Below are 17,117 nucleotides of genomic sequence, written 5' to 3'. Positions count from 1 at the left end.
CCTGGAGTCAGGAGTACCTGGGTTCAGATCCAGCCTCAGACACTTGACACTTGCTGGCTGTGTGACCCTGGGCAAGTCACTTAACCCCAATTGCCTCACTAAAAAAAAAAAAAAGAGTAGGATTATATAAGAGAAATGCAGAGAGAATCATGCAAAGCCAATGGATTATGGTCCAATAAGAGATTTCAGAATTCTTGACCATGGATATGGTACATTTGTGAGTGAAGAAAAGATCAAGAGAATGACCATCTTTGGGTATAGTTGAATTGAGGTAGGTCATGGGAAATGAGTAGATTGAGGAACTAAGTGTTTAAGTATTTGAGGGAGAATGTGTACACACACATATATATATATATATATGTATGCAGGTATATGTATATATACATAAACTATATATGTATATATACACATGTGTATACACAATACATGCATGTATATGTATATTGCAGTGTCTTAAAGGCAGGAGTTGAGGAGTAGAGAAAAAATTCAATCTGTATACCAAACTCATTGAGGAAGGAAGCGTTGTGACCTGAAATTCTTTTGGTGAGGCATTTTTGTCATGTCCAACTCTTCCTGACCCTTTGTGGAATTTTCTTGGCAAAGATTCTGGAATGTTTTTTCCATTTCCCTCTCTGGCTCATTTTATAGATAAGGAAACTTAAGCAAACAGGTTTAAGTGACTTGCCCAAGGTCACACAGCTGGGAAGTGTCTGGGGCCAGATTTGAACTCACAAAGATAAGTCTTCCTGACTCCAGGTCTGATGTTCTATCTACTGGACCACTGCATTATTGTTTTATAGACAGCAGCTATCAGGATTGTAATTGGGTGGTAGGTATGCATAGCATGTACCTCTAAAGAGGAAAGGTCTCTGAGTTACGGAGATAGTGAGAGACCTTGGATGTAGGAGTGGGGAGTAAGGAATATTCTAACTCTCCCATCCTCATTAGTGAACTGAGAGGAATGAGTAAAGGTGCAGCCATTACTGGAAAGGGTGGCCATGGAGACTATGTCATTGGGGGAGGGGCATGGAGAACCCAGGTTTCTGTATGAGCTAGAAGATGGAAGGAGTAAGAGAGGAAAATATTTAGAATGAAAGGATATTTGCTGCCTATGCAAAATGATTCCAGAGTGCACAGTGGCATATTTGGGACTTTTGGATGAGAGGATTGAGGGGTTTGGAAATAAGGGCAATGAGGTTTGGATGATCACCTAGAATGGTTCAGGATCACTCAGATCTATACGGTATGACAGAGTGCAAGAACAGTCATCATTGAGTAGGAGGCACTATTCCACTTTCCATAGGAATCTGGAGATTCAGCTGGAGAAAAACAAAGCATGGAATGCAAGGCATGCTGTCAGTTGGGAGTTCTCGTCTCACTACTCTTTTGGAGCTAGGCAGGAAACAGAGGCAGGAGATAGACATCAAACTGACACAGCAGAAGTCATTGCTTCTAATCACCTTTCCTCTTCTCTCAATGGATAGGTGCAGCAGTAGATGGAAGGATGGAAGTAAAAGGGAGGATTCTCCTTTTTGCATTGGAGGGTATGCATCAGGGCAGGGAAATCAGGGGGCAGCAAGTGGTGGCAGTTGCATTGTGCTGTGCAGATAGAAGTTGTCTAGCCTGGTCCCTTGCTGTCTTCGCTTAGGGATATGCACTGCAGGAGATGGAAGGGTCCTAATCTGTTAGGAGGAAAGCAGCTAGGTGACACCGTGGTGTATAGAGCACGAAACCTGGAGTAAGGAAGACTCATCATCTTGAGTTCAAATCCAGCCTAAGACACTTACTAGCTGTGTGACCCTGGGCAAGTCACTTAACCTGTTTGCTTCAGTTTCCTCATCTGTAAAATGGGCTAGAGAAGGAAATAGCAAAACATTCCAGTAACTTTGCCAAGAAAATTGGAAATGACTGATTAACAACAATCACTTAATCTCTTATTCCCTTATTTTACTTTCCTGTTGCGTGAAATGTATTTCTGTGCCCAACTATGTGTGTATTTATGTGAATGTGTGTCTATTTTTCCTCTAGTTCAGATGAGAAGTTCAAACATCATTCACTTTTGCCCACTCCCAACCAGTGTCCTCATCCTGCTTTTTGGTTCTTTACTTAAGCACTATAATCAGGTGAAATAATTTTCACCATTCTTCTCCCTTCACCTTCCCACCACACTGTGCATTCATTTCTCCTCCCTTTCTAATCTTATTTTAAGGTCATCAAAACATTTTAACTACTCTGGTTCCTCAGTCAAATTAGACTCCCTCTGTGATCCCTAATTATGACAGAGTTCTGAGGAGATTCATGTATTATCTCTCCATATAAGAAAGTAAACAGTTCACCCTTGTTTAGTCACTTATAATGATTGATTGCTCATGTTTAATTTTTTATGCTTTTCTTAACTCATGTGTTTGTATATCAGATTTTCTCCTCATCTCTGGTTTATGAGCAATGATTGGAAGTCCTCATTTTCATTAAAGATCTATTTTTTGCCCCTTAGAATTATACTAAAATTTGGCAGGCAAATTATTCTTTATTGTAAGCCCACATCTTTTGCCTTCTTGAATATCATCATGTAAACTCTCTGCTTCTTTAGACAGGTGGCTGAGAATCCTTCATGATGCTGACTTTGGCTCACTGGTACTTGAGGTTTCTTTCTTTCTGGCTCCTTACAGCATTTTTTTCTTTGGTTTGAGAGCTCTGGTCTTGACCATAATATTCCCGGGAGTTTTTATTTTGTAGTTTCTAGTAGGAGATAACCAGTGGCTTCTTTATATTTCTACCTTGCCCCCTAGTTCTAAGGATCTTAGCAATTTTCTTTATGATTTCTTGAAGAATAATCTCTAAGCTCTTTTTTTTATCATTGTTTTTAGGTAATCCAATGATTCATAAATTTCTCCCCTCAATCTTTTTTTCCAGGTTATTTGTACTTTCTATGAAATATCTTACATTTTTTCTCATTTTTTTTAGCCTTTTGACTTTAAAATTGTTTATATTGTCTCATGGAGTCATTAGCTTCTAATTTTTAATGCTAACCTTTCCAGCATTGTTGTGAATCTCAAATGATGATGTATATGTGTATGTGTGTACACATGCATACATATACAACATGAGATTATTATTACCAGTGGCCTCCTGTTGGGAGAGCATGGGGTGACCTTTATGAGGTCAATTCAGTGTCCAAAAGTTACCTCATATCAACATGAGACCACCCTCAACCAATCAGCTTGAAGCAGTGTGTAAGGCTGTTCATTTTGTCAGTTGGTAGATGGAACCTCATGGTGGTGGGAGAAGAAACCAGGCCGGGTTGAACTCTAATCTCCTCTGGGGTAGATAGGTTTTCCTATTCTTTCAGAGGACACTTGTACTCTCTTTGCTAACCTCTAATTTACTTTATAAATCCTTAATGTCTAAACTGTTGCTGAAGCTTCTAATTTATAAGTAAATCCTAGCTAGCTTTCCCCACACTGGGGACAGGTAAAGTTACCACCACACATTTAGTTTTACTCATCACAGTTTTGGTGAGCCAGCAGGTGTAAGTCAAACCTACAATCTTCTGATCTTCATGTTGGGTAAGAAATTTTCTCCAACCAAAAAAAAAAAAAAAGAAAAAGAAAGAAAAGAAAATTTTCTTCTATTTCCATATGCCTGTCCCTTTAAATTTTCAAATGCATCTCTTTAACCTCCTAAGTACTTTAGTCTGGTTAATCAGACAAGTAGCGGTTAAGATCATGTTTAAACTTGGTCCATTTGAATTTGAATATTCTGTTTCCTATTTTTATTTGTGTTATGGTAAGGAAGTTTTGAATGTCAAGGAGAGGATTAGAATAGCACACCAGTGAAATTCCCCAGGACTCCCCATTAGGAAAGCTACTAACGGATTGGGATGAGGGAAAACTTATAGTGAAATCAAACATGACCAAGGGAAAGCTTATCAGACTGTGTTTTATATGGCATAGCGTATTAGAGGAAGAATGTTCTGAACATGGGTCATTTATTCCTCAAACATTGAGGCATTTGCAAAAAATCCTATACTACTGGCCACCTAAACATTTACTTTATTGGAAAGTCTGGAGCAAAGCAAGCAGGAAACTGATACAAGGGGATACATGAGAAGGGGGATCCAATCCTGAGTTTGAACCTGAGCCTGTTTCTTAGGCTAGAACACCAAATGGCCCAACTTATTTCTCCTCTCCCTCTATTTCAACCATAGAAGAAGAAAATTCACCTTTAGAGGAAACAGAACAGCCCAAAATTCTTCCCCTTCAAGATATCTTCACCCATGACCAAAAGCGTACTATAGTAAAATTCAGACAATACACACCTTTTGGGCCCAAAGATATGAGTTCATGAAAATGAGATATTCCTAAATTTGATGAAGATCCCACTTTAGTTATCAGCCAGTTTAGAGCAACTTTCAGAGGATATCAGCCCACTTGGGGTGATGTTACTGTTCTCATGGAAATAATATTATCCCCAGGGGAAAGAGCTCATATATTTTCTGCAGCAAACTCCTTAGAAACATCAGGAAAAGTTACTATTCAATGGCCTTTAGAAGACCCTAACTGGGACCCGAATATCCCTGAGCATTTTGATAAGTTGCAGGAAGCAAGGGAATCCTGTGCTAGCAAGACTGATAACTGGCAAAAATTTATAGATACACTTCCAGAACCTAATGAAAGACCTAATATATTCTATGATAGATTGTATAACATTGTCAAACAATATACTAGATTGGATACATTAAATTCTAGAGATGCACACTTTATCTCTAACCATTTTGTGTACCAGTCTTGCCAGAAATATGGAATATTTTGAAAGGCAGGTGTCTATGTGCCCTGAGTACTGACAGAATTAAAGAAATAGCAACATATATTTATGAAGGAAATGAGATGGAAGAAAGGAACAGACAGAGTATTTTAGCTCCATTACAGGAAACCATGAGGCAGTGAGGTCAGGCAGTTGAGAATCTCTTTCAACCCCCGAATAGCTATCAACCCCCTACATTTTGCTATTACTGTAATAGATGGGGGCGCATGATGTGGTACTGTAGGATTATGCAAAGGGAACTTAATCAAAATAGTTATAGACCCTCAGGGGCAGCTAGATGGTGCAGTGGTTAAAGCACTGGCCCTGGATTCGGGAGGACCTGAGTTCAATCCAGCCTCAGACACTTGACACTTACTAGCTGTGTGACCCTGGGCAAGTCACTTAACCCCATTGCCTGCAAAAACAAAAAAAAAACCCCAAAACCCCAAAATAGTTATAGACCCTCTCAGAGAGGTGTAGAGAGGCAGAATCAAAACAGTTATAGATCCTCTCAAAGACGTCAATGGGGTTTGGGTGACTTTAAAGGGAAAGCCACTTTCCCCCCAGAGTTTCTACCACCAGGTATACCTATCTATTCACAGAAAAGGCCATTTTGGCACACAAGGAATTGTGGACTTAGTAAAAAGAGCTTGGATTGCCCCTGGAGTTACCAATGTGGCCTCTAGGGTTTGTGCCTCTTGCCCCACCTGTCAGACTTATAATCAACATGCCTTCCAGGCTAAAGCTTATGGAGGGCATCCTTTAGCATATAAACCTTTTGAACATCTACAAATTGATTATATCACAAAGTCTAAGGTTAGACATTATAAGTTTTGTCTTGTTATAGTTGATCAACTCACTCGTAGGAAAGAACGATGGAATCTGAAGACTTTACCTTGAGACCAAGAGATAGTGTATATATCAAAAATTTTCAGCTGACTAGTGGGACTTAGCCAGCTTGGGAAGGTCCTTTCTAGGTATTGCTAATGACTCTGATTGCCATCAAAATCAGAGAGAAGGGGGCGCTGCTAGGTGGCACAGTAGATAGAGCACCAGCCCTGGATTCAGGAGGACCTGAGTTCAAATCTGGCCTTAGACACTTGACACTTACTAACTGTGTGACCCTGGGCAAGTCACTTAACCCTCATTGCCCCGCTAAAAAAAAAAATCAGAGAGAAGGACTCTTGGATCCATTGCTCCCACATAAAACCAGTACCAGCACATATAGGCTATTGAATTTCATTGTCTCTTATTCTTTCATGTGAATTTTGTTCTATTCATCTATCTCTCTATTTTTGAACCAATGCAAGATGGTTTTGGTTCCATAATACAATATTGATTCTAGAAGTATTGTTCTCCCATATTCTAAATTGTTTGTTTTTCCAACTGATTATTTGATCAAATTCTATAAAGAATTTCCTTGGTAAATTGGTTGCCATGGCAAGTGTAAATTAATTCTAGAAGTATTATTTTTGCTAATGCTTTAAAAAGTTATTATTTGAAATTATTGCATATTGTATTTTATATTCGGAGTCAAAGCAAATTCACATTTTTTGTTGTCATCATTATCCTCAGTTGTTAAATCCATATGAGACTTGGATTATGGGAATTTATCATTTGAGACATTAATTACCTTTATTCTGAGTTATCAGATCAGAGCAGCCAAGATGTCAGTCATCCATGAGAGGAATACATACAAGAGCAGGCACTGAACTGTCACAGAAGAGGAGACATGCACTTAGTCTAGGTACTGTACTGCCTTGGGAAAGGCTGAGAGAATGGCTATTTTTTTAATTTTTTTTTTTTGCAGGCAATGGGGGTTAAGTGACTTGCCCAGGGTCACACAGCTAGTAAGTGTCAAGTGTCTGAGGCCGGATTTGAACTCAGGTACTCCTGAATCCAGGGCCAGTGCTTTTAACCACTGTACCATCTAGCTGCCCCCCCCTTTTTTTTTGATGAGGCAGTTGGGGTTAAGTGACTTGCCCAGGGTCACACAGCTAGTAAGTGTTAAGTGCCTGAGGTTGGATTTGAACTCAGGTCCTCCTGAATCCAGGGCCAGTGCTCTATCCACTGCGCCACCTAGCTGCCCCCTGAGAATGGCTATTGACAAGAATTGAAGTTGGATTCTCTTGGCTTAATTTTCTCCCCACGTAGCACTGGATGGCCAGGCTATGCTATCTCATTCTACATCTGACTTCAATTCCCCCTCCTATATGCCATGGACATCTCAATCCTATGCATCTGCATAAGCCTGACTCAGTTTCCCCTCAACATACTGCATTGTCTGTCTGCAGAGCCATGAAGTTTGCAATGATCATTTCTCTTCCTTCTCTGTTCTTTATGGTAACCCCATAATTATCTCAGATGTCATGATGGATACAATGTTGACTTTGGTCTTGGCATCTGTTACCAGTTATATTACTTTCTTTACTTTCTCATAATGGTATGAGGATAATTAGGCAAATGATGCAAAAAGTGATGAACAAATATAAAAATTCTTTTCTTAATTAATATCACAATTGTCTTCTCAATTTATTCCCCACAGGGGGGTTTAGAGTAATATTAAGTTTTTAAAAATTCAATTTCTGTTTTTATTATTTCTCTAAAAGATTCTTAATTTCTTTTTTTTTTTTTTTTTTTTTTTTAGTGAGGCAATTGGGGTTAAGTGACTTGCCCAGGGTCACACAGCTGGTAAGAGTTAAGTGTCTGAGGCCAGATTTGAACTCAGGTACTCCTGACTCCAGGGCCGGTGCTCTATCCACTGCACCACCTAGCTGCCCCCTTAATTTCCTTAGACATGTTTTTGAGAACTCTCATTGTTTGATTTGGTTATTGGCAAAGATATTTAAAGTTGTGTTAAGATCAATTTTGTAGGAAATTTTCCAGCTGAGGAGACTTTCTAGCTGATCATCAGCATCTAAAACACCTGAGAGACTTAAAAAACTTTTTTCTTTTGTTTTATTTTTGCTGTGCAATGAGGGTTAAGTGATTTGCCCAGGGTCACACAGCTAGTAAGTGTGTCAAGTGTTTGAAGCCAAATTTGAACTCAGGTCCTCCTGAATCCAGGGTCAGTGTTTTATCCACTACGCCACCTAGCTGCCCCCCGAGATTTTTTTTTTTACAACCACACCTGAGACCATGCCCAGGATCCAGAGCTATATCCAGAGGACATCCCAAGAATCATCTGAGAAAAGACTTCCAACACCCTAAATGGACATTTTCCTCTTTTTCTTTTCCCATTGCAAACACTATCTGTAATGTCCACCTACTAAAGGGGAGTGCCCCCTTTAGTTTTTGTTAATGTGTCACTCAATTTCTTTTCTCTCTTTTCATTCCCTTTACATTGTTAGTTATAAGTATCTGTAAAGTGATTGCTTCATTTAAGGAAACTACTGTTTCTTAATGAAGCACAGGGGGCAGTGTGAGAATATAATCACCAGGGGCTGCCTGTTGGGAGAGCATGGGGTCTTCCAGGGCAGAGCCAAGATGGCTGAGGAAAGGCAGTGAGCTCCTGAACTCATGACACGATTGCTCTCCAAAAAACATACAAATAAGGTCACAGGAAAATGCCCGGAGCAGCAAAACTCACAGAAGAATGTGCTGAAATCATCTTCTAACCAAGAACAGCTTGGAAGGTCAGAAGGAGGGAGCTGCTGTGCTGATACAGGAGTCGGGCCCAACCCCACAGTCACCCTGACACAAATCCAGTCTCAGGAAGTCCTCACCAGAGAAGGAGACCCCCAGAGCCTCTGAATCAGCTGAAGCACCAGTGTCGTTTGGAACTAAGCTCACAGTCTGGTAAGTGGGCTGAGCCCTGGGCAGGGGAGAGACTACAGGGGTCTATGGTGGTGGTAAGGCAGAACTTGGATTTTATACCCCTACTGAGAACCAGGTGGTAGGCTCGAGTAGAAGTGGCCCAGGTGGGGGAGGGGCACAGGCTCATCCCAGCTAACAACAACAACACACAAAGCTGGTTGATTGGCAAGTTGGTCTGGGGTCATCTAAGGACCAGGAAACAGTCTGGGCGAGGGAAGAACCTGATTCTCCTTAAATCATACCACCTGGGGCTTCTTAAGCTTGGGATACTGCAGCCTGGAAACAGTGCCCCACTTTAAGGAGCTAAAAGTCTAGTAAAAGAAAGGCAAAATGAGCCGGCAGAGAAAGGTGAGGACCATAGAAAGTTCCTTCAGTAACAAGGAAGACCAAGGGGCACCCTCAGAGGAAGATGTCAACATCAGGGCCCCTATATCTAAAGCTTCCAAGAAAAATATGAATTGGTCTCAGGCCATAGAGGTGCTCAAAAAGGACTTTGAAGATAAAGTTAGAGAGGTAGAGGAAAAAATGGAAAGAGAAATGAGGGTGATGTAGGAAAGACATGAGAAAAAAGTCAACAGCTTGAAAAGCCAAATGGAAAAGCTTTCTGATGAAAATAATTGCCTAAGAATGAGGATTGAACAAATGGAAGCCAGTGACTTTATGAGAAACCAAGACACAAGAAAGCAAATCCAAATGAATAAAAAAAAATAGAGGGCAATGGGAGAGCATGGGGTGACCTTTCTGAGGTCAATTCAGTATCCAGAAGGTACCTCACATTAACATGAGACCACCCTCAACCAATCAGTGTGTAAGGCTGTTCGTTCTGTCAGTTGGTGGATAGAACCTCGTGGTGGTGGCAGAAGAACCAGACCAGGTTGAACTCTGATCTCTCCTTTAGGGTAGATAAGTTTTCCTATTCTTTCAGAGACACATGTTCTCTCTTTCTAACCTCTAATTTACTTAAATAAATGCTTAGTGCCTAAACTGTTGCTGAAGCTTCTGATTTATAAGTCAGTCCTAGCTAGATTTCCCCATACCAGAGACAGGTAAAGTGACCACACACATTTAGTTTGACACATCACAACAAATATATAGCCCTTCTCCTCCTCTTCTCTCTCTGTCCAATAAGCAATTTGATATAGGTTATACATTACAACCAGATTGATTCTTTTATGAAGGCAAAGTAAACCATCTGTAACCTCAATTCTTACCTAGTCTTTAAGTACTAAAAGGGCATTGACACAGACAAACTGAGACTTGGGAAATACCTTAGTTTAAAAAAGCCAGTGTCTCCCACTGCATCTAAGCCATTGTCAGTCATCCTGACTTATGTGTTTCCATTGGATTCAGATGACTCTGGAAGAGAGAGTGAGGCTGATCACTTTGTAAGTCCTGCCTCAAATCCAATTCATTTGCAGGCATTTGATGCATTTGATGGCACTGGTCTTCTTTGAGAATGAGGGATGAATAACTCTGTGTGTGTGTATTCCCTCTCTCTCTCCCCCTTCCCTCCCACCTCTTTCTCTCCTCTCCCTCTCTTTCTCTTTCTCCCTCCCTATCTCTCTCCTCTGCCTCTCTTTTTTTCTACCTCCTCTCTTCTCTCTCTATCATGTCTTTTTTTTTTTTTTGGTGAGGCAATTGGGGTTAAGTGACTTGCCCAAGGTTGCACAGTTAGTAAGTATTAAGTGTCTGAGGTCAGATTTGAACTCAGGTCCTCCTGACTCCAGGGCTGGTGCTCTATCCACTGCACCATCTAGCTGCCCCTGAAAGATAATCTTTAGGGAGGAACATAATGAACATGGTAAGTTTGAGATGCTTAAAGAAAGTATGAAAAGTACAAATTATATCAGAGTTGCCAAAATGGAACTAAGGAGGGACAATTCTAGCTAGAATGGCTCACCCTTGAGGCAGTTCCAGGCCCAATTCAACTTGGCTTGGGAATCCTTAAGGGAGGAAAATTGGGATAACCAAATCAGTGGTTCCTGGAGGTAGGATTCACTAGACCCATAGTATATGACTTGCTACCATTAGAGTAGATCATTAGGCTCTTGGAGGCCCATATGCTCACACTGGAGCTATTGTATTGATGTCCTTTCCCTTCCCACACTCCTTTTTTCCCTCCCTTCTTCCTTTTCCCTCCTTCCTTCCCCCCCTGTTGATTTCTTTGACTATGTCACTGGCTCTGCCATTGCCTTACTGTTTCTGTTTCTCTCTCCCTACTTCCATTCCTCCCTCTCTCCCCCTCTTTCCTGTGTACTCTTCTATCATGCTTTCTTTTTTTCCCATATAAATATTTTATTATTTCCAGTTACATTTAGAGATAATTTTTGTGTTTTTTTTTCTTTTTTGGTGAGGCAATTGGGGTTAAGTGACTTGCCCAGGGTCACACAGCTAGTAAGTGTCAAGTGTCTGAGGCCAGATTTGAACTCAGGTCCTCCTGAATACAAGGCCAGTGCTTTATCCACTGTGCCACTTAGCTGTCCCTAGAGAGAATTTTCAACATTTGTTTTTATAAGATTTCTAGTTTCAAATTTTTCTCCATCCCTCCCTGCTCCCCAAGACAGCAAGTAATCTGATATAGGTTATATATGTACAATCACATTAAACATATTTCTGCATTAGTCATGTAATGATAGAAGAATCAGCAAAAAGGAAAAACCTCAAAAAAGAAAAACAACAACTGCAAAAACAATAGAAAGAGTATGGTTCGATCTGTATCCAGATTCAACAGTTCTTTTTTTTTCTGGATTTGGAGAGCATTTTCCATCATGAGTCCCCCGGAACTATCTTGGACCATTGTATTGCTGAGAAGAATCAAGTCCATCACAGTTGATCAACAAACAATGTTTCTGATACCGTGTACAATGTTCTCCTGGTTCTGCTCATCTCACTCACCATCAGTTCATGCAAGTCCTTTCAGGTTTCTCTGAAATCCACCTGCTCTTTGTTTCTTACAACACAATAATATTCTATTACAACTTGTTCAGCCATTCCCCCAATTGATGGGTAACCCCTCAATTTCCAATTCCTTGCCACCACATAAAGAGCAGCTATAAATATTTTTGTAAATGTGGGTCATTTTTCCCTTTTTAATGATCTCTTTTGGAAAAAGACCTAATAGTGGTATTGCTGGGTCAAAGGATATGCAAAGCTTTATACTCCTTTGGGCATAATTTTAAACTGCTCTCCAGAATGGTTGGATCAGGGGCAGCTAGGTGGCGCAGTAGATAAAGCACTGGCCCTGGATTCAGGGGTACCTGAGTTCAAATCTGGCCTCAGACACTTGACACTTACCAGCTATGTGACCCTGGGCAAGCCACTTAACCCCCTTTGCCCTGCAAAAAAAAAGGGGGGGGGCAGAATGGTTGGATCAGCTCACAGCTCCACCAACAACGCATCAGTGTGTTCCAATTCCTCCCCAGCCTCTCCATCATTTATTATTTTCCTTTTTTGTGATATTAGCCAATCTGATAGGTGTCAGGTGGTACCTTAGAGTTGTTTTAATTTGCATCTCTCTAATCAATAGTGATTTAGAGCATTTTTTCATATGGCAATAGCTTTGATTTCATCAGAAAACTGTCTCTTCATATCCTTTGACCTATATCATGCTCTCCAGAATGAAACCTGTAATTTTAAGTTGTTTTTATCCATTGTGTCTAAAAGATAATTATGTTTAACTTGGAGAATACTAGACAAGTTGTGGTATATGATTCTATTGGAATACTATTGTGCTATATGGTATACTGAGCAGGATGGTTTCAGAAAAAAAACCTGGAAAGACTTCATGAACTTATGCAAAGTGAAGTGAGAAGAACCAGGAGAACATTGTATACACTAACAGCAATAATTTACAATGATTAACTGTGAATGACCTAGCTATTCTCAGCAATACAATGATCTAAGACAATTTCAAAAGACTTATGACAAAAAAATGTTGTCTACATCCAGAGTAAGAACTGATGGACTTTGAATGCAGATAGAAACATACTGTTTAAACTTTATTTTTTTTGTTTGTTTATTTTTGGTGTGTCTTTTCTTCTACCACATGACTAATATGGAAATATCTTTTACATGACTACACTTATATAATCTATATCAAGGAAGGGAGAGGGAAGAAAAAGAGGGGATGAATTTGGAACTTGAAATTTTTAAAAATGAATGATGAAAAATTTTATATGTAATTGGAAAAAAATTTAAGCATTTAAAATAGAAAAAATTATAGGTTTCCCAGAAGAACATCACAAGACAAATAACCTGAATGCCACAAAGTCAGAAGTAATACAAAAACATTTACTCAGAACTTTTGAGTATAGAAAACAAAGTGCCAAATACAAAAATTGATTATCTTCCCCCCCACCCCACCTTCCCACCCAAAGATTATGGAGAGTAGCGATGACAGAAGGGGCAATCTTCTGTAGAAGATAGGATGAAGGGGCAGCTAGGTAGTGCAGTGGGTAAAGCACTGGTCCTGAATTCAGGAGGACCTGAGTTCAAATCCAGCCTCAGACACTTGACCCATACTAGCCATGTAACCTTGGGCAAGTCACTTAACCCTCATTGCCCTGCCCAAAAAAAAAAAAAAAGAAGAAGATAGGATGGAATGGGGATCACTTGTGCATCAAAGGAGTTAGCCTTCACAAGGAGAAGGGTGAATTCCTTGTGTGAAACAGGTGAAAGAGGAAAGAGTGGCATCTGAGTTAAGTGTAATGAAGAAGAGCAATAAGAGAAAGTTTCTTGGTGAGTAGTCTCAATTTTTTTTTTTGAGAGGCTATGGGGGTTAAGTGACTTGCCCAAGGTCACACAGCTAGTAAGTGTCAAGTGTCTGAGGCTGGATTTGAACTCAGGTACTCCTGAATCCAGGGCCGGTGCTTTATCCACTGCACCACCTAGCTGCCCCTCAATTTTTAAAAAATGAAATGTGAGGCAATATTCTTTGCTGGAAGAGTGGGGGGTAGAGAGAACCATTGGAGATTTGAAGAAGGAAGAAAATGTTTGGAAAAGGTGAGTGAGGTAGTGAGTCAATTAGGGAAGTGTAAAACCATCACTTTGCTGCAGTTTTGGCCCAGTTAAGACTGTGTAATACAAAAAGGGGTCCCAGTCAGTGATTTTGTGATTTGTTCCAGTTTCATTCAGCAATATAAGAATAGGCATAAAGGTAGCCGGTGTTTGGACTAATTCAGGAATGAGGCTTAACAGAGCTCCATCAGCAATAAGATAAAGAAGCAAAGGATCTGAGAGAAGAGGACAGTGTTGAGTTGAGCTGATTCACCAAGGGGTCAAGATGAGAAATTGGGAAGTGTGGCCAGTGCAGGGGGGATGGCCTGCAAAAGAATTAAGGGGTGGAGGATTGGCAGTAAGCATCCAAAAAAATATTTGGGGTTGCAAAGCAGATGGAGAGGTGGAATGACATCAGACTGGGATCAGATAAAGGAATTTCAGAGTTCACAAACATAAAGTTGGAATATTCAGGATCAAAGATGGGACCATCTCTGCATGTAGCTCAAGTGGTGTGGAGGACTAGGTCATAGGAAATAAATAAGGTGCAAAACAAGGAGGTTTTAGGGAGTATCAAACATAAACAGGATGGAGATGCAACGTTGAGTTCATTGAAGAACCAGACTAGTTTAATTGGAGCACAGAGTGTGATTGGCCAAGAACAAGATGGAACAAGGGATTCAAGAAAAGAATAGAACTTTTCCAACATGATATAATGACTGAGGAGCTAGTACATTAGGAAGACGGTGGAAGAATGGAAAGTCAGAGTGAGGATAAACAAGAGGGTCTTGGGTCTTCAAGCAATGAGAAAGATGAAATGATAAAATATTTTTTATCAAATGAAAGAATTTTGGATTACATGGAAGATTGATTTCACTTTCTCCAAGCACCACAATAAAGAAAATATCAGAAGCCAAATCAGATTTATAAATTAAATGAATAAATATGAATAATTGAATTCTAACATTCAATGAATACTTACAAAATAGCTCCAAAACTATTTTTAAAAGTCAGTTGCTGGGGCAGCTAGATGGCGCAGTGGATAGAGCACCAGCCCTGATCAGGAGGACCTGAGTTCAAATCCGGCCTCAGGCACTTAACACTTACTAGCTGTGTGACCCTGGGCAAGTCACTTAACCCCAATTGCCTCAAAAAAAAAAGTCAGTTACAGGAAACACATTTAATGCAAAAATAAATGCCTGAACAGCTAGTTAGCACAGTGGATAGTACACTGGGGTTGGAATCAGTAAGACCTGAGTTCAAAACCTGCCTCACATACTTACTAGCTATGACCTGGGAAAGTTAATATCACTCATCCTATTTTCTTAAATATAACATGAAGTTTCTTATCTATAAACATCACTAAGGTCTCTTTCAGTTGTAGGATCCCATGATCTCAACTAAATTAAACATGACTCGGTCTTCTCACTATTAATTTTCTGAGTTTGAGTAAGATTTGAATTGAATTGAATTGAATTTTGAATTGAATGAGGAAGCTTATTGACATTTTTTATACTTCTATGAATTCCCTATAGCAGGGTTTGGCAAACATTCTTTGTCAAGGGCCAGTAGATATTTTAGACTTTGTGCACCAAAAGACAACATCAAAGATGGTTACGTGGGTATTTATATAATAAGAGAGAAAAAAAGTTTCCACAAATTTTTATTGATGAAATTCAAAATGTAATAACAGGTACATTTTTTTTAGGTCTGCTAACATTTTGCTTAATAGGGGTTCCAAGTTAGTATTCCCTATCATCAAAATCAATTTCATATGTTTAATTGTTAATGTGGATCTATCATGAGACTTTATGAATTTCATCTTTTAAAACATTCTTTCACACAGAGAGGTACTGCCAAATACTGATATTAATTCATGAGCACATGATTTTAATAGAACACACATGTTGCTTGGAAGGCCTTTCTAGAATTCTATTAGATATTTGCCTTTCAGCATGTCATTTCTTTCCAATTAATCACTTGTAGTTGAAGGGCAGGTAGAAGCTCAATTGTCCAGTTAAATAGATTTTGAAATAAGGGATTTTTTTTTCATTTGCATCAAGATCTGAAAAATACTGCTAGAACTGTAGTTTGAGCTCAGAAAACATATCTGTGTTGGAATGGAGATCTTGCATCTTATATTAACTTTTGATGGAATGGAAAATATAAAAAACAGCTTGACATAATTTAAGATTCAAACACTGACATTAAATTGTCACAGTATGTTTCACATGTAAGCACTGTTTTGCCTTGTAATTTTAGATTGAAATCATTAAGAAACATTAAAAAGTCTGTAGTAAAAGCTATTTCCCAAAGCCATTCAGTGTTTTATAATAGTGGTTGAAGAAGGTTCTTTTTGTACAAAAAATTTCAGTCTTGGTCCCAAGCTCGAAAATTTATAATAAAACTTTTTTCTTCTTTTCTTGATTTGACATGATGGGTATGCACTGGCAATAAAAAAGTGTTACAATACAGTAATAGCCATGGTACTCAAAACACTGTCAAGTTATAACTGTCGCTGAGATTTCTGGTGCACTGAGCAGCAATGGGAAGTGATGAGAATGCCAAATACAGTCTGTCACAACTCTTCTCAATTCTGCCATTGTAGACCAAATGCAGCTATAGGCAATACACCAATGAATGAAGTGGCTGTATTCCAATAAAACTTTATTTTCCAATGCTTTATAAGAACTAAGTCTTGACGAGATACTTTCCCACATGAATTTTATTTATAAAACATCCCTACCATATGAATCATTACAGTTTTGAACTGAGACTGAAATATTTTTCCCAAATATAGTATGTTTGGGGGCAGCTAGGTGGTAGAGTGGATAGAGCACTGGCCTTGGATTCGGAAGGAACTGATTTCAGCCTGAAATCAGCCTCAGACACTTGACACTTACTAGCTGTGTGATCCTGGGCAAGTCACTTAACCCCAATTGCTTCACTAAAAAAAGAAAGAAAAAAGAAACACATAGGCAGGGGAGAAGTGATCATGATCTAATAAATCAGCCTTCTTTGTAACACTTGCCATGTTAGAATGCATTCATGGCCCTGTCTGCTAATAATAGTGAGTCACTCTTGAAAATAAAATTAAAATTAAAACATTTTTATATATATTATATTTTATACAAATCCTGTGAGTGGCATTCCAAGAAATTAGCTTTGGAAGTGAAAGCAAGTCCTTAAAATGACAATTTTGACACATGACACATATCTGGGAAATGTTTCTTGCTAGGAGGTCTGAATGTTACATTATCTTATCCAAACGCTACCCAATAATGCTCACTTACATTATTTAGGGTTTTAATATTTGCTAGAAGCTACAGATCTTTTATAAATACCAAACAATCTTTCTTATTTATTAAGCAGTTTTAAAATTCATAATAATGAATGAAGAGAATGAAGAATGTTCAATGTATTTCGAGAAAGATAAATGAAACCAGTCAACTCATTGCCAGATATTTTAAATCAAGATCCCAATATATTGGTTTATAATAGTA

This window comes from Dromiciops gliroides, chromosome 3, assembly GCF_019393635.1.
Source record: "Dromiciops gliroides isolate mDroGli1 chromosome 3, mDroGli1.pri, whole genome shotgun sequence".
NCBI lineage: Eukaryota > Metazoa > Chordata > Mammalia > Microbiotheria > Microbiotheriidae > Dromiciops > Dromiciops gliroides.
This window is presented reverse-complemented; position numbering follows the sequence as displayed.